The following is a 12806-nucleotide window of genomic DNA, read 5'->3' on the forward strand; positions in this document are numbered from 1 at the left end:
TCTACAACCAGAAGGTCCTGCCCCAGCCTCCCCCACCCCATCTAAAGTGGACTGGATCAGTAGGCCTTTAAAAGGCTGTCTTGTCATGGGGCTTTTGGCTTTAGATGTCATGTATTGGTGCTTAAAATGTCAAACAGTACAAATATTGGAGAAAATATGTTGAATGACGGAGACGCAAAAGGTCATCTGATAACCCATACCTGTCAATCCTAAGATGATTTATATGGTGTATGCACTTAGTCTGTCCTCCACCCTCACCCCGGAATAATTTGTTCAGTTCCATACTGTCATTGTGAAAGGATCTCGCTTCCAATCATTACATATGTGTTTGAATTTAAGTCCATTGGAGCTTCTAGGGCGAAACAAGACTAAAAATTCCTGAAACTTTCAAACTATCATTTGCCTGAATTCAACCTCCACTGATGTTCCCTGAATAAAAAGAAAGCTAGGACTTCCGAAGTTAATTCTGACCCTGAGAACATACATTCCTGGAAGAAGAAGTGCAGATAACTGAGTGTATGTATGCAACCAGCATCGACCCAAGTCCAGCACGCAATTAACTATCATAATACGGGAACGAATTCATACAGGTTATCAGGTGTTGTACCAGAGGAATGAATTAATACTGATTGCCAGGTGTCAGACTACAGGAATGAATTAATACAGACTACAGGTGTCCCCAAATAAATAAAAATAGATATACTTCTGTCCCGGTTGTTTTAACTTTTGCATTAGTTTTCATCAGCAAATCCATACGGTCACAACTCACTTAATCATGCTTATCTAAACTGAAAACTAGTTTATAAAATCGATGGCTTTTCACTTGGTACAAGCTTTTTTATTTACCACATTACCATATTTTATTACTTTGTGTTGAGTAATCATAAAGATTACAGCTGTAACCATTAAAATATCCCATGTCATCGGGGTTAGATGCTGTTATTTTATAAATTTTCCAATTTAGGATGTTGTCATACTGAGTTCTTTTGGCGATGTGTTAATTTAGGCCACCACTGCAAGTAAGGTTGATTTATCCCCAGACATATGCATAAGAACATTTCAGAATTTGTTAAATGGCTGTTCGCCTGACATTAAATATTGTACATTGTACTGATACGAATTACTGTGTGCATCAATCAAACCATGTGACTACCAGAGGAAATCCATCGTATGAACGTTATAATGTGAACTAGTTGGACTTGTTTTGGTTTTTACGGATCCATAGGTTTCAAACCAGTGAATCTGTTCGAGGCCAGAATGGACGGTTGATAATTGATATCATAAAGAGCAACAGACCGCTTGCTGGGAGGTCCATTTTTGAAAAATAAAGCTTTCTACGAAAAATGAAAATAAAAGGTCAATAATGTCAAACCAAAGCCTCTAACAAAAACTGAGAGTTTCTCTAATTGGGTTATATTTTTTGTTACTTTATCTTTGTCGTTCGTGTTTTTCAAAATTTTGTTTACCCACCGTGACACTCATTTGTGGTCGCACCCTCTCTGTTGCTATAAATGTGTGAGTAATTAAATCATTATTATATCAATAATGGAATCTTACACTAGTAGATTGCTAGAGAAAGATTAGAAGCAATTAAAAGATATATTCCTGTTCCCGATGCTCTTAAACAAAAACTGCAACAACAAGAAGCACAAGTTTAATATGCAGAAAATAAAAAACAATTTTTGTAAACCTGTTACAAAGGTTACTTAAAGAGTTGCAGAAGCCAGTGAAGGTCTTCTTCCTGCATTAAAATAAACTGCTGAGCAAGCTGAAAAGATAGCAAGAAGAACCAAACAGACAAAACATATTTTAAGAGATCTTCCGGGTGAAATAGTTGCTGCTCAACCTCCACCTGCTCCTCAACAAGAAGAAGAAGAACTTGAAGGTGCTGTTGGAGAAGAACCGAAAACACACACAAAAAAAGAAATAGTTGAAATGCTTAACAAATTTACTGAAGAACGTATAAAGACAAAACAAAACAGCAAACAGCAGCATATTTAGCTTTCTTTGCCGCTTCGAGTTATAGAGAAAGATATTTAAAACCTGAATATGTTAACAAGCCGATGTCAAAAGAAACTTGGTACAACTGGATATTTCGAATAACAAAAGAAGGTAAGAAGCAAGCTAGGACAGGTGATTTTGATCATATTGCATATATAAATGGAAGAAAAAAAAATTTAGCGATAGGGCAACATCTTAAAAGTCAACCTAAACCTAAACCTTAAGTTGCTCTTGAAGATAAATTGACGATTAAAGGTTTAATGCTATCACGAATGCAAAAGCAGAAGTTTATGATATTGCTGCAAATTATGATAAAATTGGAAAATATGTAAGAACCAAATATGCTAAACCTTGGACGAAAGATGATTGGATTAAATATGTATATCTCATCTTTACTAAACTAAGTTCTATCAAAGATGATGATGATCCTAATTATCAAAAAGTTAAAAAAACAAGAGGTAAGAAAAAGAGAACAGCAATTACAACAACGTCAGCAACCACAAATTGTATCTAAAGCTAAACCTCAGCCAAAAACTGAAGTTGTTCTTAAAGAAGAATTTACGACTGAGGGTTTACAGAGTATTAGAAATGCGGATTATAAGAGACAAGTAGATATTGCTGCAAATCATAATGAAATGATTAGATATTTAGAACCTGAATTTGTTGGATCCTGGACAGAAGATGGTTGGACTAAAATGTATTTTTCATCAGTACTGGTTTTAGTTCTAATGATCTTAAAGATGCTGATAATAAAGAATAATTTGAATTGTTTCAAGATCGTGTAAAAAGAAGAGAACAACAATTACAAGAAGAAGAAGAGGAAGAAGCTTTCTATACTGGACTGATTGGAAAACCTCCTGAACCAAAAACCGGAAGTGGATTAGGAATTTGTCGCCAAATTTCCACCTAATTAAAATATAATGAGCATTCCGATCAACGTCAAACGTTTTAGATATAATCAAACACGTGAATGGCAAAAGAAAAACTAAACAATGCATCATGGGGTGAATGGCAGATAAAACAAGAAATATACTCAATTATTCTGAATCAGACAACATTGAAATTAAGGATATTTATTATCAAAAAAATCAAATATTAAAATTGTCATCTGTGTCATCAGTATATGATCCTGTGACCAGAAATAAGACTGTTTATCTCAATGGGTCTGGAATGTTCTGGTAAACAACTCGTGCGATTGAATTATTTTGGAATTTTGATATAGTTGTATTAACACCTACACACATACTCGCAAGAGAAATGAAAGAAAGAAATATTAAGTCATGCACTTTTCACAAATCCTTTCGATGGAAGGGAGATAAAGGACTCATGAACGAATGGGCGAGAAACATATTCCAAGGATTATTGTTTGGGATGAATTATGTAACGTTTCATAAGAAACGTTAAAACTATTTCTTGATTGGTTATTGACAAAAAATACTGCTGTAATAATGTGTGGTGATCATAGTCAATCACCATCTTTTGTTGGATTATCTCCATATAAATGGCTGAAAAACTTGTGAATTATTATGAAGAAATAACTGATGATCATAGAGCGCTTGATCCAGAATTAAGAGAGTTTAAGAAATTAATCAGACTACAACCGAATAAAGTTCAGTATGAAATAATGCGAAAGATAATTTCAGAAACTCCTATAAAAAAAATTTGAATTTATGGAGACCAAATGATTTGATAGTTGCAAGTAGAAAGATAGTTCATGATACACTTCAACAGCAATTGTTTTTGTTACATAAAGAAAAAGTTTTAAATCTACCCGTACCATTGTCTTATCGACCAGCAGATATGCAACGACAAAATATCGACGTTGATATAGAACCAACGTTAGACAAACCAAATCTTGTATTAAATGATATTGTTTTAGAGCCTGTCAGTACTGTTGAGAGCGCGTTAACTATGGACAAAACTCCATGGACTCTAGGATATGTAATAACAATTCATTCATCACAAGGATTAACCATCTCTGATACAAATGTTGGGATCGTTGATGATCGTATCGAATGGTCAAACTTAATTTATCTCGAATTGTCTCGAGTCAGAATAATATCTCAGCTGCAGAGGGTTATCATTGACTTCACAGAAAATAATCAAATTCATGAAATGAACGATGATATACACCGCTCCCTCGATAACTCGCGCCCGGATAACTCGTGATCCCGCATATAACACGGTGTCTGTCTTGGCTCCCGATTTTTTCTAGAGAAAATGTATTTAAAATATCTTTAAAATATGCTGAACATGAAAAAATTACGATAAGAACTGATAAATTAAACCTTGATACATTGCTCGTTTTATCATCGAAAATGGTGATTAATGCCCGTAAAAATATAATCCATATTTTGAAATTTGCAAGTTCTAAAGAAGAATTAATTTCAGAGATCTCGAAAATGCTTAATTACGTGTATTTGGACGCCAATTTTTGATCTGGGACGCAGAAAATCACTGAGGCGGGAATCCTCCGTACGCATGTAATAGGTGCGCGGGAAAATTCAAAGATTTGCCAGTCCTGTTTCAGCCACCTGCTTTGTGGGAAAATGTGTTGATCAGTTAACTGTGCTGATATTTACAATGACAGAATTCAGTGACTGAAAGACACTTTGATGTACTGTTGCCATTTTATAAGAGTACATTAAAAAAAAAAAAAAGAACATCATGCAACAGCTAGGCGGCTAGTTCAAAGGCTTTGACTGGCGGCCGAGTGAGAAAATGTACTGATATTTAGTGATTGAATTCAGAGGCAGGAAGACCCAGTTTTAAAATCCTAGCGAGACCTCTGTTTAAAGATATCATATATTATGTAAGTTTTTATGATAAATAGTTCTCAGTATACTGTAAATAAACAGTCTGGTGAAATAGCGATCAATGAAAACTTTTGGTAAATGCTAACAGGTGGCAACAGAGAATGAAATAAACACCAATTAAACGTCTTCCTGTGTGAAAGTCACGTTCTAATCCTTTAATTCCGTTTCAGTGTAAACGTTATAATCACAACATATTCTGTTGATTGAAAACATGAAAAGAGTCAATCGACCGTCACATCGAAACCCGTGAGTACTTCTGTGAGAACCTAATTACATGTACATGCCAGCTTTGTTTTGATCAACAACTTGGGGAAGTGTTTGTTGCATTTAAAAAAAATCGATTACAAGAGACCTGGGGTGCTGGATTAAGGGTCTTGGAGCTGCCTTTGACGTAAAGCAAAACAGTAACAGAGACAACGACGATGATAGTGACTTCGAATGTTTCAGTGAAACTGATGTCATTAATGCCGAGGCTGTTTGGGAGAAATTCATACAGACTCATGGTCCTGAGATGGGCATTTCTCTTGATGATATGGAGGAGTGGATTTGTGCTGACAATGATTGCCCCACAGCCGAATACATGTCAGATGAAACTATAATTAATTCTATAACGAACACATTTGCAGCAGAAGACGATTCTAACTGGAGTAACACAAGTGTTGAAAGTGATGCAGACGCAGATGTTGCACCCCCACCCCTCTGCACAGGTAGCAATCAGATATTTTGATATTGCCATAAGGTGGCTGGAGATCCAAAATGTTGACTACGTAAAGCTCATGCAGTTGAGAAATCTGAGGGATTTTGCTCGGTGGCAGAGAAACCAAGGAGTAACACACACACAAAAAAATTAACTGATTTTTTTTCAAAAAGTGAATTGATATTTGTCAAGCGTGGCACAAACGGCAAGTATTAACTTGTTCTAATTTATGTTGTTTTAAATTTGTAGACCAATTAAATATGTTAGTACTGATTAACCCTTGTTTTTTTTGTTTTCCATTTTACTTCTATCGCATTCAAATCTATCTATCGTTCGATCGACACTGTTTCTCGAAAAGAGTCGATCTTTTGTATATAAAAAACGTCTAATTTGGATCAAACAATAGTATCATGTGGTAAAAATAAAATATATGCTTGGTGAACTTCATTATGAGTGCTGACATCAAAATGTGCATGCGGATTATCTTTTAGGTGGTGGTAGATAATATTGCCATAATGCCTGTCGTGCTAACCAATTTGCAGCAACAGAAAATGTAACATTTGCAGCATCAGCGAGTTTACAAATCGCTGCTCTACCCATCCAATATGCTCTAGGACTATTATAAATCGATTCCATTATTTTATAATAATTGGTTGATTAATTACCAGCTCCTAATACTAGTTTACTTTTCATTGCTGATCTTACCAACCAATTAGCTAATGATTCTCTGAAAGATTTTTTTTTTTTATGGAATTTAACGAGTGAAACAACTTTACATCTGCAATATGTCGTTGTTGCATATCTGGATTTGTGTAAGTTACATCATGAATGTGACATGCTTGATCAATTGCACTTGTTGGATACTCTCCAGGTCTTGGTTGATATCGTTCATCAAGTCGGATAGCAAGTCGGGTTCCAGGATCAGAATAAGTATATCCTGGAAGATGTTTTTCTCCTGGGTATTTAGCATATGGAGTTCCTGATAATTTTCCTAATGAAGTAGCGATATCACCACCTGTCTTCATACGAGACACAATAAATTTATATTTATTTGTACCACATTTCACACACTTGCCTGTAAGTGCACGTTTTTCATTTTTTGTTATTATTGTTGTTAATTCACTTGTGGGGGTGGATGCTCTACACTGAACACAGTATGATTCGTATTATTTATTATATTTGTATAACATGGATGTCATTGATTTCTCATCGACACGAAAGCAAGAGCTAGTAAAACATCATCCAGCGCTACAAAATTCTATCAGAGCAATTATCATAGGTCCATCTGGGTCTGGTAAGACGCAATTATTACTTAATCTGATAATGAGATGGCTCAAATGGGATAAGTTGTATTTAGTAGCTCCGTCAGTTGATGATCAGAGATGTACGATGTACTTAAAGATTTTAATGAAAATGTAAAATTGTTGGACAAGGATGGCAATGATATTAATGATTTATCAACGATATTGATGAAGCCCCATCTGTAGATGACCTGGACGGATTTATTAATAATCTCGTAGTATACGATGATGTAATGATGGACAAACATTCAAATCCAGCTAGAATATTTTCTCGAAGCAGGCATAAAAACACAGACGTGATTTATGTTACTCAGCGATATAGACAAATACCTAAAGTGATCAGAGATAATTGTAATATTTTAGTTGTGTTTAATGGAGTCGATACACATACTCTGCGAAATATTCATCAGACTTGGTGTTCAGGGGACATGAACATGATTAAGTTCAAAAACTTCTTTCCAAAAGCATAATCTACTCCAGACGGATTTATAACAAAATAAATTTACATGATCTTCGATCACGATATCGTATAGCTCTTGATAAAATATTTGGTTGAGAGATTGATATAATAATGATTTAATTACATATTTAAAGCAGCAGAGAGGGTGCGACCACAACGGAGAGTCACGGTGAGTGAACAAAATTTTAAAAAACACAAACGACAAAGAAAAAGTAACAAAAACAAACTAACCCAATTAGAGAATCTCTCAGTTTTTGTTCGAGACTTCGGTTTGACGTTATTGACCTTTTATTTTCATTTTTCGTAGGAAGCTTTATTTTTTTAAAAATGGACCTCCCAGCAAGTGGTCTGTTCAGCCTGTCTGCTGCTTAAAGGTTGTTAAAAATTGTTCGTTAAGATCCAAAGGCGTATTTAACATGAGCAAAGCGAAATGTGCACATGCTCTTTCTTTATAATGTGCTTTTACATGTGACAAGTACAACACTCATTATTCTGGGACTTGGTTATTTGGTGGTCATAAATAAAGATGCTGCTAAAACCAACACTGGTTGTGCACGATATGCTGCTACAGATAAAACCATATCGAAGGATAGTGGTTGAACGCGAGGCTGCCATTGTTTGGTTTATTTTACGCACGCGCAAAGATAATTTAAAAAAAATAAAAACTTGTCGCGGAAGCTGTAATCAGAGTAAAAGAAATACATCATACGATGATGGCACGCTGGGACTAGGCCTCATGTTTTGATCTATGTTTAACTGCTGAGTCTGAATCTGAGAGCAAGAAAGCTGCCGCCACAGATGTTTAGCAGCCCTATTATTGTTTCAGACGTTTTTGGTGTGCAGCTGTTTAAACAGACGAAATACATCTTGTTGATAATTTGCAGTGATGCTTCGTATAATCTCTTCACGGTTCTGCTTTCCCTCTAGCTATTATTCCATTTCTTGCCACCTCGTTGATGACAACCGAAGCAAAAGCCTTGTACGACGCAGCTTATATCGTATTTTGCATGGCCACATGTTTGTTGACGTCATCGAGGATCAACTTAAATTGAATATCATGTTGAGGTTCGTCTTGGAGAAGTCAAATAATTCGTCTTTTTTTTTTTTTGCTTTCATAGAAAGCTACCAGATAATGAAATTTCCGGCCATTGGAAACAAATCTGCAGCCCAAAGCTGTGAGCTGAAAACCAGCTGCGGCGAAAGGCAAAGAGCGGCAATCATTGCTAATCTCAGTCATTGCCTACAGACACAGCCTTAAGAATGATACCATTAAACATGTCTAACGCGTGCTTGTACTTTTTGTACTAGAGTTTTTGATACTACAACACTTAAATATCTCTATGAGAAGCGTTCTATCAAAGTTTAATGGTGACAACTTTGGGGGCTTAGCTTTCCGGCAAAGTTGGGGTTTAGCTTCTCGGCAAGCAACACCTCAATCCTATTGGAGTGGTGTATTGGCAAGACATAGATGTAAACGAAAATAGTAGTTTCCTTAGTAACTTTAGATCCGGAAATGGCACAACTTTCCATATGCCGACAAATACTCTTCCCAAGAGTTACAACTTTCGTCCCGTCAGTCCGTACGTTTAGTGATTGCTTGCTTCTTTGTGGACAAGTACTGTAATTCAGGAGACTGATTTTTTCAACTATCACACACATGTTTTGTCTGTTAAGCCTAGTGATACATTCCACCAAATACCAGATTGGAATTTTAAGTATCAATCGCGCCCTTGACCACCCGATGGCAGTAGTTTGGTTTTTGTTTCTGCTGCAGCGAAAGAACAATAGCATCAATCAGTGAGCGACTTCGCTTAAGTTACTCTGAGCTGTCTCAGTGCTTAACGTCTATATGCTTTTCACCCTTATTCCATGTTAATGTGAACCTGGGTGTGTCAACCCCATGTTGGCGCATATATTCTTCCACAAGTGGTTTGTATTCCCTGTTGCTCAGACGCTTGCTTTTGCAAGCTGATCCAATACTCCAACATCGTCCGCCAACTCTTGATCGTTAGGCGGCACCAATGTTTCATATTCCTTAACTTTGTATGGATACAGCCACTCATGGCTTTGCTTGTGATTTCACTTTACAAAGAGCTAGTGGTTCAAGCTGCGCGAGGTCTAATTACTTGCCAAATTTGTTGCGAAGAGCAGGCGAGCAATTGTCCGAGTAGTTGAAAATCCAATCGGCTGTGCGCTGACTTTAAGACCTTCCAACCTAATGCTTTCGTATGAGAAGTTAGCATGAATAATACCATTATGTGTCATTAATACCCCGTTTACACAAATTCCGTCAGAGGCCCACGATCCGTCACCCAAACTACACTGAAGTTATTAAAGTAACAATGGGAGCCAGGGACGATGATAGTGTCGTTGTCGTTGATGAGTGTAAAGCCACCAACATTTTAAAGGTTTTCCGTTGAATACCATCGATACAAACCCACACATTTATTGCTATAACACTGCTAACGGACGTGATTTTGTCCACCATTCGGTATATAACAGCCATCTGTTTAAAGAAAAAAGAAGGGATGCACCAGCGTCTACCCGGCTTCAGAAGGACACCAGCCCGTCCCGTGTCACGTCAGTTGCTGAAGTTTACTCGAAAAGAGAGCATTCAACAGTCGTAGAAAACAAAGCATGAAGAGCTGCTACTTGACCTATCTTGCTCTTCGACAAGCAGCAAGCTGGCTTACGTTTTGCCTGTTGGATTTCTTATCTCATCAATTATTTCTATTGCTGGTTGCGCTGGCTCTGCAAGGAAGCCACGCGCAGCGGATGAGGAAAAAATGTTGTGGAAGCTGAATTTCATGAAACCAATAAAATGTCATTAATTGTCGATGGCATCGCGGTGGTTCTTGTAGTTTTAACGTTCCCACACTAGGCGCTTGTGCAACTGTTGACTGAAAACAATAAAGGGACAACATTGTTATTTCACGATTTGAGGCTCTGGTGATACCCTGCTGGCGGAAGTGTTCTCAGCCTCTGAGCTAAGATTATGCCCTCCTGCAGAATTTTGTTCATAGTTTCTCTAATCCGGCTTACCTGGAAGTGACAGGCTATTCGGTCCATGTTGGCCGCTTCTAACTGAGGCCTGAGATTTTGCTTCTATGTTTTAAATGCGATCTTATGCAATCTCGTATATCCAGTATCATCCTTGCATTGTCCTCTTGAGTGAGGCTCGTTCGTTTTCCACTGTGCCAGATTTTCATTTTCTATAGTGATGTGGTTATTAAGCTTTGTAATCACTGGAATAATTATTTATGGTGCGATACAAGTAGTGGTAAGGGGCTTTAAAAATGGCAAGAGAATCACCATGGCCGATGGGTTTGACATCCCTGGCCAGCCACCTATATAACATCTGTTTAGTATTGACGCTCGGAGCAGAAGCTTCGTTCTTCAAAACCATGGTATCCCTACCGATGCCATCGTAAATGAGCTCGTTGAGGTGCTTAACGGCCCTGGTGGGCGTGGCATTTTTGTGGCATTCTTTCTATTCAATTGGTTTTGGCTTTTCCAGTGGTTCCGACTGTGTGCTTTGGTAGTGGCCATATACCAGCACTGTGATGACATTAGGAACTATATATTTATTTAACGTCCAGTGGGTGTAGGCTAATCTTTTTATATACGGCGAACCCCATTTCGTTGTGTTTGGAGTGAGTGGTAGTCATGGTGATATTCTTTTCTTTTCTGGATACACTCCAATCAGAGGCTGTGCCAAAAGGCGGATTAACTACCTTCAGTGAAATGTCTCCAGCCATGTGAATCTTCTATTGCTTTGCAAGCAATATATCATACAGATTGGGATGGAGATTTTCTTTTTCATTGAACATACCTCCATGTTCGCACAACTGATCGCGCTTATACTTCCTCAGCGAATTCTCTTAAATGACAATAGATAATAACCTCAGGAGCCAGTGGATAGTCGATGTTGTGTGTAATAAACTCCTCCAAATACTCGAGGTCTAATTCTAGGATGTATCATTTTAGAGAATCAGCCGCAATGACGATAATCCCGCCAATGAAGTTAACTGAATATGGTGAATTAACTCAGAGCAGCCAGTTGATAGACTGCATCATGGTCCAGTTATAGAGGTTGTTGGATTAAGGTAGGTTATCTAGCTGTTTGGATTTTCACCATCATAGTCTGCACAAGGGCATCCCTGCTCATACCCGGCAAACTATATTAATAGGCTGGGTCAAGGCATTTGTGTTGGACATAGGTGTCGTGAAATGCTTCAAACACATACGGTAGCAGAGGCTCATCGGTTCGTTTTTTTGGTAGAGGTCATGATAGTCTTCCAGGATTTTGCAGTCAAAGATCTTTCATATATTCAGGGCTTGTTCATAATTTGTCTGTGCTTATACAATGGTGCCTAAGCTAGCTGTAGTAAGTGGAAGCTGCTTTTTTTCGAATGGCTTACTCATGTAATCATGTGGGTAAACGCACTTGCAAATGGCACCTAACCTAGTGAGAACATCATGGATTTCTCCATGTTTCTTTGAATTACACTTATCTTTTTCGCTGACGTTGTTCTGATGACCTTCATAATCAGATGGCCATCCTGGTCATGCAGATTATGAATCAGAACAACTGTTTAATTTTTTTATGGGTATATTCGCAGCTTGATGTGCGGCTCTGCAGTCTTGTCCGACATTATGGCAATTGTTTCGCATACAGTCGTGGTCAAATTTCTTGCTATAAATGCGACAGTCATAGGCGTTCTTAATAGCCTTATTGTGGTCTTCACTTAACACCATCTCCACGGAATTTCAGAGTCCCTCTTTGATCTCAGCTAGCTCACGCACTAGACTCTGGAAAGTGGCGAGAGCCTGCATGCATTGGTATAAAGCTGGATCATTTGATACTCTATCACTGCTTACGACTTTATACCAAAAGCCACATGGGGACTGGACAGCAGCTGTATATGTTGCTTTGCGCTAGATTGCTGCCAGAGCCTTCTACTGGAATGCTGAGTGCTTGAAGGTTGGCATAGATAATGTAGGGAACACGCACCTTGTGATGGTGGTTTTGGAAGGTAAGGATGGTGCTGAATTTTTTCGGTAAGGACTGACTGTGGCTATTCGCTCATGCCATGGCAATCTTGGCATTCTAATAGGTATATCGAGCTAAAGACGTGTATGCAGTGGCTGCAGAAGCACTTCTTTCCCTAGTTTGTTTTGTTTCCTTAATAGTATGTTGATGTTCCTTAACCAGGCGTAATGGTTCTTTTCTGCTTCACCTACAATCAAGGATAGGTCCACGGTGTGGCCTGATTTCCTTGCTAATAAGCTGAAGCAGAGGCCATTTTTCAAATAAAGACATCCACAATGGGTAAGGGCCCATCCAGATGCCCCATGCATGAGACCACTCTCTTTTGCCATGCCTTCAGTGCTGAAACCCCACAGTAGTAACAAAGAGCAAAATGTTTCCTTCTGTTGCCGACCCCCATTAAGTTAGGTGTATGTTCTTCTGCCCTTGTCTTACATCTGCATGTGAATTTTAATCGTCATAGCCATGCAGCTCCTGATGC

The sequence above is a fragment of the Sinohyriopsis cumingii genome, chromosome 5 (genome assembly GCF_028554795.1).
Source record: "Sinohyriopsis cumingii isolate HCF-2022 chromosome 5, ASM2855479v2, whole genome shotgun sequence".
Lineage (NCBI taxonomy): Eukaryota > Metazoa > Mollusca > Bivalvia > Unionida > Unionidae > Sinohyriopsis > Sinohyriopsis cumingii.